Genomic DNA, 13,051 nt, shown 5'->3' on the forward strand with positions numbered 1-13,051 from the left:
ACCAGACAGCAGGACCAATTATTTCCCCCATATGATATAAACACAAAGAAAGAACAGATTATATAGAACAATCTTCCACTAGAGCTGGTGAAAGCAAACACAGCATCAGAATTTAAGAAAGCACTGGTAAGAAGATAATCAGTTGTAAAGAAGTGAAGGTTATGAGATAAAGGTGAAATTTGTTTTAACCTGGTAAATTCCTTTTTCAATCCTGATACACCAGTCCAGACAAATGGTTTCTCTCCCCCTATCAGCAGATAGAGGTAGAGAACCTAACAAAATACTTAAACTAAAACCAAAACAATAGTTTGGAGGGGGGGGGGGGGGGGGGAGGATCCTCTTAAATAAAATGGCCCTGCACTAATTAAATGGAAAGGAATAGAACAGTAAATGGAGAAAAATGGACTATGGAAAAATGTTTTCTTAAAATGCCTCCTCAAATGGTAATAAATTCCTTTTATAAATACCACTTTTTCAATGTTTCCAGACACAACTTCCCAGGTGAGTCCTGGACTGCTGTTGCACGATTCAAAAAAGCAGAGTTGCTTTCCTATAACAGGTGTTCTCCGAGGACAGCAGGATGTTAGTCCTCACATATGGATACATCATCGGATGGAGACTGCCAAGATTCTAGAGCTTTTAAACGTGCCCTACTGAGCATGTGCAGCTGTATTTATCACCCTGCCCCATAGGCAGAGGCCCTCAGTCCATATCATCGTTAATATATGGAGAAACTAACTCCCAGGGGAGGTGGGTGCGTTTTGTGGGGACTAACATCCTGAGCCTGCCCAGCATGCCCTATACCGCACGTCCACATGGAGACCCTCTTCAGTCTCGTAAAATAAAAAACAGGAGAAAACCCAACTCCTCAGGGTGGCAGGCAGGTTTCCCGAGGACAAACATCCTGCTGTCCTTAGAGAACACCTGTTACAGCTAAGAAACTCTGCTTTCTCCTAGGACAAGCAAGATGGTAGTCCTCACACATGGGTGGATCCCTAGCTACAGGCTGCTCCCCAACACAAAAGGGGACCAACAGACACCTAACTAGGTGCCAATGGCCGCAACAGTACGTTGCTCCCTTGGCACGTTTACACATGTGCAAAGCCCAATGGATCCGAAGGTCACAGTGGCAGGAGGCCATTCAGAGCCTCCAGGATTGCATCTAAGTCACTCCGTTTCCAGGACTCATTGTCCTGGTGGCGGGTACTTTCAAGTCTGGAATAGGGGATCTTGTTTGAGTCTCCCTACTCAAATTGTCCTAACCACGTATGCATCTACCCTGGTGGGGAGCTCATGTAGATATGTAGATGGGCTCGGTACCCAGGGTCTTTGGTTTGCTCAGGAGCATTCTTGTTAAATCAACTTCCTGGAGCTTCGGGCTTTCAGAGATAGGCTGTCCAACAAAGTTGTCCTGATCAGACAGACAACCAAGTAGCCATGTGGTATGTCAACAAGCAGAGAAGCACGGGATCCGTACCTCCTTTGCAGGAAGCGTCCAGATATGATCGTTGACCCTGTCCCACTGGATGGTGCTCAGGACCATATACCTGGTAGGGATGGAGAACATAGTAGCGACAAGCTGAGTAGAGCCTTCAGATCCCATGAGTGGTCCCTGAACCGGGGGTAGCAAATCGGATATTCTGTTTCTGGGGGAGCCTGGACAAAGATTTGTTCGCATCCCCCTGTAACAGGAAGGTGCCTCAGTTCTGCTCCCTGAATAGGTCAGGTGGCAAACCAGCCTCGGATGGCCTTGCCTGTCATTGGAGCAAGGGTCTTCTGTATGCATATCCTCCAATTCCCTTTGTAGCGAAGACTCGCTTGAAGTTTAGTGAGGACAGAGGGACTATGATACTCATAGCCCCTCATTGGCAGAGATAGGTCTGTTTTCCACTCCTGTGGGAGTTGTCCATTTGGAAACCAATCAATCTGGGGACTTCCCCAGATCTCATTATGCAAGATCAGGGCAGGCTGTGGCATCCCAATCTCCAGGCTCACACCCTCTCTCTAAAGAGATTCTCTCCAATAAAGAGCACGTCAGCGAGTTATTCCTGTACCTCTGGTTGGAGATCCGAGGCCCGCAGCCATGTTATTCTGCGGGTGCTGATTCCTGCTGCAGAGACTCTTGATGCAATCTCAAAAAACATTGTAGGTCGCACGGACCTTGTGTTTTCCGCACTCCAGGCCCTTGTGCACCAGTGACATGAGGGTGTCTTGCTGCTGTTGAGGCAGCTGCTCAGCCACCTCCTACACCTGCTTCCAGATGTCCCACGGGTACTGGCTCACAGAGCTGGTAGACAGCGATACGGGCAACAAGCTTGGCACCTTCCTCCAAAATTATATATCACTCTGCCATCTTTCCCCAGGGACACTAAAGAATAGGTCCAAGAGCACTTGCTTTAAAGCTAATTTGACAACCAACTGGTGTGACAGCTGACGCTTATCGAATCCAGCAGCTTTCTGAACGAGGAAGAACGCCATCCACCGCCTTATTAATGGAAGGCACTGTGAGGGGGTGTTCCCATATCCTCGGCAACAACTCCTTAAGGATCTCGTGTACAGGGATAGCCATGATCTCCTTAGGAGGCTACACAACCTGGAGGATCTCAAGAATTTTGTTTCTGGCATCCTCTGCTTTAAAAACTGAAATGGGATGGCATCCGCCATCACCCTCACAAACCCTGCAAAGGTCAAGTCCTCAGGCGGGGACTTCCTTTGCTCATCAGGAAAAGGGTCTAATGGGAGACTGATCATCAGACCCCTCGGAGGACTCCGCCGGATCATCCCCCCAGGATGCTACAGGAGATAGGGCTCTAGGTGCTCGGCCTTCGTCCAGAGTTGCAGGCACCAGTAGAAATGGATGGTGAACTACAGGCTTCAGCGTTTCTGCTGGCCTCGGTGGAGCTGCCTCAGAGGAGAAACTGGAAACAACCACCATATCAGTAAGGGAAGACCTGTGTGTCCCCATTGGGCACTGCTGCCATCCTGGGAACCGGCCCCAGCTGGGTCGGTAATGCACTGATGAGCACATTGGGCTTCTCCAGCAGTGGTAGGATGGGCAGCATCAGCTCCGGTGCTGTCGATGCCACAGGCCTGATGCCCTGTGGTACCCGATCCACCGCTAGCTGGACTCAACACTCCAGCTCCTCCTCAAACATTGTCGATGCAAACGCCAACTGGGAGGAAGGAGGGGTGGGCAGATCTTTGGACCCAGGTGGATTGGTGACTGGCACCAGGACCAGTGGAGACCATCATGGACCCCTGGCACCAAAGAATGGGCTCGCTTTGGGGACATCATGGCAAAAGCCAGTGCACCCTGGGTCCGGCAACTTGCATCAACGGCGACCCGTGCCAATGCTTCTTAGGCTTCCCTCTATGCCTGGCCCGGTCTTTCCCCAGAGCCAAGGGCGAAGTCGATGAACCCGGCATCCTCTGCCCTGAAGAGATAAACAGTTGGTCTCTGGCACCCCTATCCGCCAAAGGCACCAATGGAAAAGACTGTCCCACCGATGTGATGGCATTTATTCATCGGTGCGGCTCCAAGATCCATCGATGCCAATGCTGCCGATGGCTTGGACTTCCTCGACCTGAAGAGCTGATCCATCTTGTCAAGTCAAAGCAGACGTCCCTTCAGGTCATTTGGGTGCACAAGAAACAACCCCAGATATCATGCGATGCTCCCAGGCAGAGGACATCTCGTGAGGATCTGTAATGGACTTGGTCCTAGGGTACTGGGGGCATCAATGAAAACTGGACATGGCCATGACGGAACTAAAGAAAACGAGCCATAAACACTAAGCGGTGGTGATGGCAGTCAATGGCAAAATGGGCACGGGGGCATCACTGCCACAGGGAGAATAGACAGAGAATGTGAAACTTACCAGAAACTCCGAAACCCCAACTAGGGTACTATGGGGAGGCACCAAGAGGGACCCTGCGATGGAACAATACCGAAAACCGTAATGAAAAAAAGTTTTCCAAGTGCGCTCAATCAGACCACAAGGCTTACAGCTTCACGACAGAGACTGAAGGAGGACCCCACATGGACGTGTGGTATAGGGCATGCTGGGCATGCTCAGTGTGTCAAGTCAAAGCTCTAGAAATTTTGACATAAGTTTTCTGCATAGGAGCTCCATCTGATGTCACCCATGTGTGAGGACAAACATTCTGCTTGTCCTTGGACAAGGACTAGGGGGCACGCTATGAAGTTAGCAAGTAGCACATTTAAAACTAACCAGGGAAAAAAAGCTTTTTAACTCAATGCACAATTAAACTATTGAATTCATTGCCAGAGAATGTGGTAAGGAGTCAGTGTTGATGGGTTTAAAAAAAGATTTGGATAAATTCCTGGGGCAGAAGTTCATATACTGCTATTAAACAGGTTGACTTAGAGAATAGCCACTACTTATTATCAACATTAGTAGCATGGGATCTATGTAATGTTTGGGTACTTGTAACCTGGATTGGGCATTGTTGGAAACAGGATGCTGGGCTTGATGGACCTCTATCTGACCCATTAAAGCAGCTTATGTACTTAACCCTTAGCCAAAAGGGATTTTGGTGTACGTGTTCCCTTTATGATCCTTAATAGGGAGAACATTGAGACTATAATAGAAGGAGCTGGTCCAGAGGGTATTCATGACTCTGAATTGGCTGAAGTGGACTGGTATGCAGATCTAATCAGACTGAAGGTCAATCTACTACTGAGGTTTTCAGAGACCAGAGGCCTCCTCTGTCTCAGGGTTGTGTCTTCATAACAAAAAAAAAAGGGAGAAGAAAAATGTTTTCTGCATAAACACAGAATAATCTCTAGCAAAGAGAAGCAAATAAGAGGGTGCAGCCACTGAATTCACAGGATAGTCCTAGACTGGTCTAGCAGGATTCAAGGAAAGGAAATTAACAGGTAAAACATTTTCTTTTTAAATTATGTTACAATAGCCCAAATGCAAGGTGAGTACCGAAGACCAAAATTAACATAAAAAGACAAAAAAAAATGCCGTGCCAAAGGCTGCATCCATTTTAGTACGAACATTCACTTTGTAATACAAAGATGACCAAGTGGCAGACTTATAAATTTATTGCATTAACTGCAGTCACCACCACTCAAGAGGAAGCAAGAGCATTTGTAGAATAAGCAATTCAGTTTTCCTGTCCTTCACATCCTTAAGAGCAGAGCTCCCTTCCACAAGAAAAGTTGCCTTAGGGGTCAGTGCTGACACTAAGGTATCCAAAGAAGTGACCTTAAACTCTCCCTGTCCTCTGCTAAAAAGGATAAAGCCTGTTAAAAGTTAACGTTTTGCTCCCCTTGAAATCCCCACCCCCACCCTCAGTTCGAAACTCTTATTCCTCCATCATCATATGCTTAAGTGTCTTGTACCGCAGAAATGATTTAAAGGATTTCTAAATCTCTTCCAGAATAGATCTGCCTCCAGCACTTCCTTGGTTTAAGAATCAGATATGTTCCCTTATTTCTCAATAGCTAAATCACTCAAAAAAAGTCTTCCACTGAACTATGACTAAGGAAGTCAGTAAATATAATTCCAGAGACGCCAAACAACTATCACAGTCCCTGACTCCCCTGCTAAGCCCTCCAAAGAAAAGAGGGGAGACTCCAGAGAGGTAAACTCCTACTGCCTGAGCCAGAACCTTTTTAGAAATTTTCAGACATTTGAGAGGCTAAAACCCTGCTGAGAAACATTTGGCATAGAAGAACCCAGAGGGTTCTGAGAAACCCCTCCCCATCAAGTCTTAGCATGAAGGGAAAACACCTAAAATAAGGCTACCCAAAAATCCAGAGAAACTGAAGAAAAGGGGCGAAAGGCAAGTCTCTGAGCCTCTATCCCTTTAGGAACCATCAGCGGGACCTTGCTTGTCCAAATCTGCACCGTGCCCTCATTCCCAACCCCTTACTACAGAGACCAGTGGAAAATCTAAGATGCTGGAATTTCCTATACATATCTCTTGCTTAATCAGGAGCAGACTGCTTACCCCTCTCCAGCAGACTTACTGCTTTCTAGGAGAAAAAGGTACATGCCGCCAGTTCGCCTGACCCCAGGATCACAGTCCCAATGTAAGAGGGGCAAGACGACCCAGCTGCCAACCCCATCCCCTGCAGCCTCTACCTGACATCCATGTTCTGACCAAAAGACACGTTCCTTTCCACCACAGGCCCTGCTGATGTTCTTTCCAATCTCACAGGAGCTACTCGGAGCTGCCTGGGAAGCTGCAGGAACACGGCAGCAGTTTTGTGTGTGCATATATAAAAAAAAAAAAAAAAAAAAATTATTCAGCCACCAGCAATTTCCTCCAAATTAAACCTCAGGCAGGAGGGGTAAGGAGAAGGGGAATCTGCTTAAAGAGTCCTTGGTCCCCTCAAGGGGCCAAGAGACACCTGAGAGCAGTAGGACCAGTTCAGCCAGGAAAATCCTTGGGAGCCTAATCATATCTTGCTCTACGAGGAAAACAAAAAATTGTTACAAGTAGGGGATCAAAGAATCCTGCTTACCTTCGAGATTCAGCCAAATGCCAACACTCTACCAAAACAGGTATGAGACAGGCACAATCCTGTTGTACCTTTCAATTCGTGCCACCATCTGCTACCATCTGTACCAATATTTATACCAATTTATATTCTGTCAATCTGAAAATCTTGGCGGTTCACAATTCACATGCTAATACCAATGACAATATTACTGAAAAAGTTGTGTCGTCACCATCTGCTCTCAGGAAGGTATAAACCCACGTGTCTGGACTGGTCTAGCAAGATAAGGAAACTATGTTTTTGAGATTAGGTAAGATCCCAGTTCTGAAGTTAGCTTTATGGAACACTGGGTTAAACTTTGTTGGCTTTAAACTGACAGGTCCATATTCAGCTGCTATTCAGATGAACACATTAGCCGGATAAACATTTCTGGCTAGCTTGACTGGGATATTCAGCAATGCAACTGCACTATTGAATATACTCAGCTATAGTTAGCCAGATAAAACTTATCTCCCTAACTTTAGACCTGATCAATAGCAGGTCTAACTTATCCAGCTAACAGCCGGATAAGGCTGAATATTAGCATTTATCCAGCTAAATTAGCCGGATAAAGTATTTCCATCCCAGAATACCCCCGTCTAAGTAGCTGCATACCAGCATTTATCCGGCTAAGTTGAGCTAAATATTCACCTCACAATTTTTTCCTATCAGCACCGCAAGACTAGTACCAACACCTCAGCAGGACATTGTCTAAGGAGGAAGTGCAGCTATAAGACGACATAGGATTATGATTTTTATTTTTACCTGGGAATTCATCAACATTGAATGTAAAACAAAAACGAAAGAAAATGGAGCAAAAAAAGATTTTCTGGGTGAATTTTGGTGGACATAAGTATAACCAGCCCCCTCAGCCTCTCATCCTGTGGCTGGGGAAAGTGTTGAGAAAAATGAAGGACAGAGTGAATGGGGTTGTGCAGGTAAACACCACACCAGGGGACCCTCAAGTCTGTTGCAAATTTGAGGGTTTACAAAATTAGAGTGAAAATAAAAATTAGTAAAAATGAAATACTTCTTGAAATTGCTAGTCTCTTCAGGCATGGCAAGAAAAAAAATAGTTGAAACAAAACCAAAGGAGAAAAATGTACTAAGAAAAGATTCCAACTCAAATAGCTCTAACAAGCCACACCAGCAGAGAAAGAAAGCAGAGTTGCTTACATGTGACAAGTGTTCTCCGAAGACAGCAGGATGTTCATCCTCAAAGACAGCTGACATCAGATGGACCCCCAGCATGGAAAATTTGTGTCAAAGTTTCAAGAACTTTGACTTAGCCTCTCTAAGTGTGCACAGCAAGCAACACATCAACGTGGGATCCTCTTCAATCGTATACATAGAAATCAAGGAGAAAAACCCATATAGTGGAAACCCAACTTCGCAGGGTGGCGGGCAGGTTTCATGAGGGCAAACATCCTGCTGTCCTCTGAGAACACTTGTTACAGGTAAGCAATTCTGCTTTCTCCAAGGACAAGCAAGATGGTAGTGCTCACATATGGGTGAATCCCTAGCTAGGGCATGTCCCCCAACATAAAAAGGAACCAATAAAACACCCAAAACAAGTGCTAATGGGCACAACAAAGATTTTGTTGTAGCAAGAGGTGGGAGGGGGGAGGAACAGCCTGAAAACAACAGGCCCTAGGCAGGAACAAAGTTGGGATCTACACCACAAACAAGTTCCAAAGGACAGACTGGCAAAACTTACTATTGCGATGGAGATCCTTAGCCAAGCAATAGTGAGATGGGAATGTGTGAAGAGAACTCCACGTTGCAGCCTTGCAGCTCTCCTCCATGGAGACTGCTCGCAAGTGGGCCACCGACACTGCCATGGTTTGAACAGAATGAGCCTTGACATGGCCCCCAAGATGCAGTCCCGCCTGGACATAATAGGAGATGCAGTCTGCTAGCTAATTAGAGATCATCTGTTTGGCAACAGCTATGCCCAACATATTACTATCAAAAGAAATAAAAATGTGGGTGGATTCTCTATGGGCTTCTATCCACTCCAGATAGAAGGCTAAGGCTATCTTGCAGTCCAAGCTGTACAAGGCTTGTTCACTTTGGAGCGAATGCGGCCTGGGAAAGAATGTTGGCAGGACGAGAGACTGGTTAAGATGGAAATCCGTCACCACCTTAGGCAGGAACTTAGGTGCATACACTATACCAGCGATTCTCAACCAGTGTGTCGCCAAGCACTGGCAGGTGTGTCGCAGCTCTCGGTGTCCCACTGCATCACTTGTGCTTCCCTTCTCCCCAGGGCGGACTGACCGATGCAGTTGGTAGGGGCGTGGCACCACCAGAAGCCAGGTCGGCGGGGCCGAAGAGGGGAGACACCATGCGTATTGTTGCCGGAGGCCAGGCCAGCAGAGCTGAAGAGCAGATAGCACTGCAAGGCGTCGCCAGACTCAGGCCAACAGGGCCCAAGAGTGGAGAGACACTGCGTGCTGCTGCTGGAGGCCAGGCTGGCGGCTGCTGAAGAGCGGAGGCCAGGCTTATTGGGCTAAGCAATGAGAAGAGTCTCCACGTGAGCGTGTGTGTGCTGTGTGAGTAGCAGCTGTATGTGCCTGTGGTAGAATGGGTGCCTGGGTGTGTGAGTGAGAGCTTGTGTGTATGTGGTAGAATGAGTACCTGGATACGTGAATAGCAGCTGTGTGTGCGTGTGTGTGTGTGGTAGAATGGGACCAAAAGCATTTGAGTGTGATTGAGAGCTTGTATGTAAGTGAGAGAGCATGTGTGTGATTGAGACCATGGTCGGAGGTGATGTATTTCTGTATGAGGCAGAGACTGGTCAGGGAGGTGACTGGTGCGCGTGTGTGCGTGAGGCAGAGACTGGTCAGGGAGGTGACTGGTGCGCGTGTGTGCGTGAGGCAGACACTAGTCAGGGAGGTGACTGGTGCGCGTGTGTGCGTGAGGCAGAGACTAGTCAGGGAGGGGGCTGGTGCGTGCGTGCGTGTGGCAGGGACTGGTCAGGGAGGGGGCTGGTGCGTGTGGCAGGGACTGGTCAGGGAGGTGACTGGTGCGTGTGTGTGCGTGTGGCAGGGACTGGTCAGGGAGGTGACTGGTGCGTGTGGCAGAGACTGGTCAGGGAGGTGATTGGTGCGAGTGTGAGAAACAGGGACTGATCAGGGAGGTGACTGATGCGTGTGTGTGTGGGAGACAGACTAGTTAGGGAGGTGACAGGTGATTGTGTGTGCGTGTGGCAGAGACTGGTCAAGGAGGTGACAGGTGCGTGTGGCAGAGACTGGTCAGGGAGGTGACTGGTGCGTGTGTGTGCGTGTGGCAGAGACTGATCAGGAAGGTGACTGGTGCGTGTGTGTGCGTGTGGCAGGGACTGATCAGGGAGGTGACTGGTGCGTGTGTGTGTGTGTGGGAGACAGACTGGTCAGGGAGGTGACTGGTGCGTGTGTGTGTGTGGGAGACAGACTGGTCAGGGAGGTGACTGGTGCGTGTGTGTGGGAGACAGGCTGGTCAGGGAGGTGACTGGTGCGTGTGTGGGAGACAGACTGGTCAGGGAGGTGACTGGTGTGTGGGAGACAGACTGGTCAAGGAAGTGACTGGTGTGTGTGGGAGACAGACTGGTCAGGGAGGTGACTGATGCATGTGTGTGTGTGTGTGGGAGACAGACTGGTCAGGGAGGTGACTGGTGCGTGTGTATGTGGGAGACAGACTGGTTAGGGAGGTGACTGGTGCATGTGGCACAGACTGGTCAGGGAGGTGACTGGTGCGTGTGTGTTTGTGTGGGAGACAGTCTGGTCAGGGAGGTGACTGGTGTGTGTGTGTGTGGGAGACTGGTCAGGGAAGTGACTGGTGTGTGTGGGAGACAGACTGGTCAGGGAGGTGACTGATGCGTGTGTGTGTGTGGGAGACAGACTGGTCAGGGAGGTGACTGGTGCGTGTGTGTGTGTGGGAGACAGACTGGTCAGGGAGGTGACTGGTGCATGTCTATGTGGGAGACAGACTGGTTAGGGAGTTGACTGGTGCATGTGGCACAGACTGGTCAGGGAGGTGATTGGTGCGTGTGAGAGAAACAGGGACTGATTAGGGAGGTGACTAGTGCGTGTGGCAGAGACTGGTCAGGGAGGTGACTGGTGCGTGTGTGTGAGTGTGGCAGAGACTGGTCAGCAAGGTGATTGGTGTCTGTGAGAGACTGGTCAGGGAGGTGACTGGTGCATGTCAGAGACAGACTGGTCAGGAAGGTGACTGGTGCGCGTGTGTGTGTGGCAGAGACTGGTCAGGGAGGTGACTGGTGTGTGTGAGAGAGAGACTGGTCAGGGAGGTGACTGGTGTGTGTGTGTGAGAGAGAGACTGGTCAGGGAGGTGACTGGTGAGTGTGTGAGAGAGAGACTGGTCAGGGAGGTGACTGGTGAGTGTGTGTGAGAGACAGACTGGTCAGGGAGGTGACTGGTGAGTGTGTGTGAGAGAGACTGGTCAGGGAGGTGACTGGTGAGTGTGTGTGAGAGAGACAGACTGGTCAGGGAGGTGACTGTTGCGTGTGTGTGGTGTGAGACAGACTGGTCAGGGAGGTGACTGTTGCATGTGTGTGGTGTGAGACAGACTGGTCAGGGAGGTGACTGGTGCGTGTGTGTGGGAGACAGTCTGGTTAGGGAGGTTACTGGTGCGTGTGTGTGTGTGGGTGGGAGACAGACTGGATAGGGAGGTGACTGGTGCGTGTGTGGGTGGGAGACAGACTGGATAGGGAGGTGACTGGTGCGTGTGTGTGAGAGAGACAGACTGATTATGGAGGTTACTGGTGCGTGTGTGTGTGGGTGGGAGAGAGACTGGTCAGGGAGGTTACTGGTGCGTGTGTATGTGGGTGGGAGACAGACTGGTCAGGGAGGTGACTGGTCTACGAGGTGACTGGAGTCAGAGAGACTGGTCAGGGAGGTGACTGGTCTGTGTGAGACAGTCTGTGTATGAGTGACTGGTTGGGCGCCCTAAGGAAGAGGACCGTGAGGACAGAGCTTCAGCAGCCACTGCTGCTTCTGGTGTGTGCTATTGGTCTGCAAGGGAAAGGAGTAGGAGAGTTGCTGGACAGGGTAAGTAAAGGTGGCTTTTTAAGTATTTTTCTTGATTGTCTGCTGTTTTAAAATATTTTATTGATATTTGGACAATTTCTGATAATTTTTATGAGTTTTAAATTTTTGGACGTTATTCTGTTCATCAGCTGTTTTGTAACATTTATTAGTATAGTTTTACAATCATTTCTGTGTGGGGATCTATAATAGCAGCTTGGCTTGTTCTGTTTTCCTAATAGGAGGTGTATTAGTGTTTAGGGCCTGGTTAAATATTTGTAGTGTTGCCTTTTCATATGTAGGGTTGTTACTGTTTTGAGTGTGTTCCATAATACAGACGAAACTTTGTGCGGGTTAGTTTGTGTGCATTATTGCAGATCCTGGGACGATATTAGGTGATATATTTCTCTCTCCATTTCTCCAGGTTTGCACTACATGCTGAGTGGCTGTCTTGGTTTTCCATTCCAGTTTGTCTCCATATTCATAATTTGTGGTGAAGGTCAGTTCTGGGTGTGTGACCAAGGTGAGCTATTTTACTAGCATGTAGGCATTTGTATCAATCTTATTTGTTGTGTTTTCTCAATAGGCCATGCATTAGTGGTAAATTAGTCTTTTCATAAGGAGGGGAATTATGCTTGCAAGGAAAGGGAGTTTGTTTTGCTTTTACTGAGATGTCATCAGAACCAGAATATCTTTTTCTGTAGGATGAGTTATATGGATAATGCCCTAGTTCTGCTCTGTACCCATTTTTGGGGATCAAGGGGGTTCCTGAGCATGCAGAATGTATATTTACATTTAGCCCCGTGATGGTCACATGTTCAGTGAGTCACGAATGTGAGAACTGTCGTGTGTCCCGGCCGAAAAAGATTGAGAACCACTGCACTAGACCACCTTGTCATGAAAAAAAAAAACTTAGTATAAGGTAGATAAGTCACTAAGGCCTAGAGCTGTCTGACCCTGCGTGCTGAAGTGACCACCACCAAAAATAAGACCTTCCAAGTCAGGTACATCAAGTCACAGGAGGGCAGTGGCTCAAAAGGAGCTTTCATTAAGCTCAGCTAATACCACTTTGGAGGTCCCTTCACATAGCAGGAGGCCTTAGTGGAGGCTTCAACTGAAGCAGGCCCTGCATGAAATTTACAACTATAGACATGCCCATGTCTGTACAGCCATCTACACCATGTTGGTATTTGCCAAATGCACTCAGATGAATTCTAAACGGACATGGTCTTCAAGCCAGTTTCCAATAGTTAAAGGTGGTAATCAAGCATTTTTTTGTTTGGGGCAGAAGAAAGGATCTAAGGCCTTCTGAACACACCACATGGAAAACCCCCTCCACTTCAGTCCATAAGACTTTCTAGTGGAAGACTTTGTGAAAGCCACCAGGTACCGAAACACATCCTCAGAGATTAAGCGTTGAAGCATTAACCTCTCAACATCCAGGCTTTGAGCAACAGGGCCTGGAGATTGGGATGTCACAACCTGCCACAATCCTGCGTGATGAGATCTG

General features: G+C 48.2%; 1 protein-coding gene across 4 annotated transcripts in view; it reads right to left on the minus strand.

The window, feature by feature from the left end:
• The window catches only part of MKI67 (marker of proliferation Ki-67), a 433,449-nt gene that overhangs the window by 293,509 nt on the left and 126,889 nt on the right, over positions 1 to 13,051 (minus strand). The window lies entirely within an intron of this gene.

This window comes from Rhinatrema bivittatum, chromosome 7 (assembly GCF_901001135.1).
Source record: "Rhinatrema bivittatum chromosome 7, aRhiBiv1.1, whole genome shotgun sequence".
Lineage (NCBI taxonomy): Eukaryota > Metazoa > Chordata > Amphibia > Gymnophiona > Rhinatrematidae > Rhinatrema > Rhinatrema bivittatum.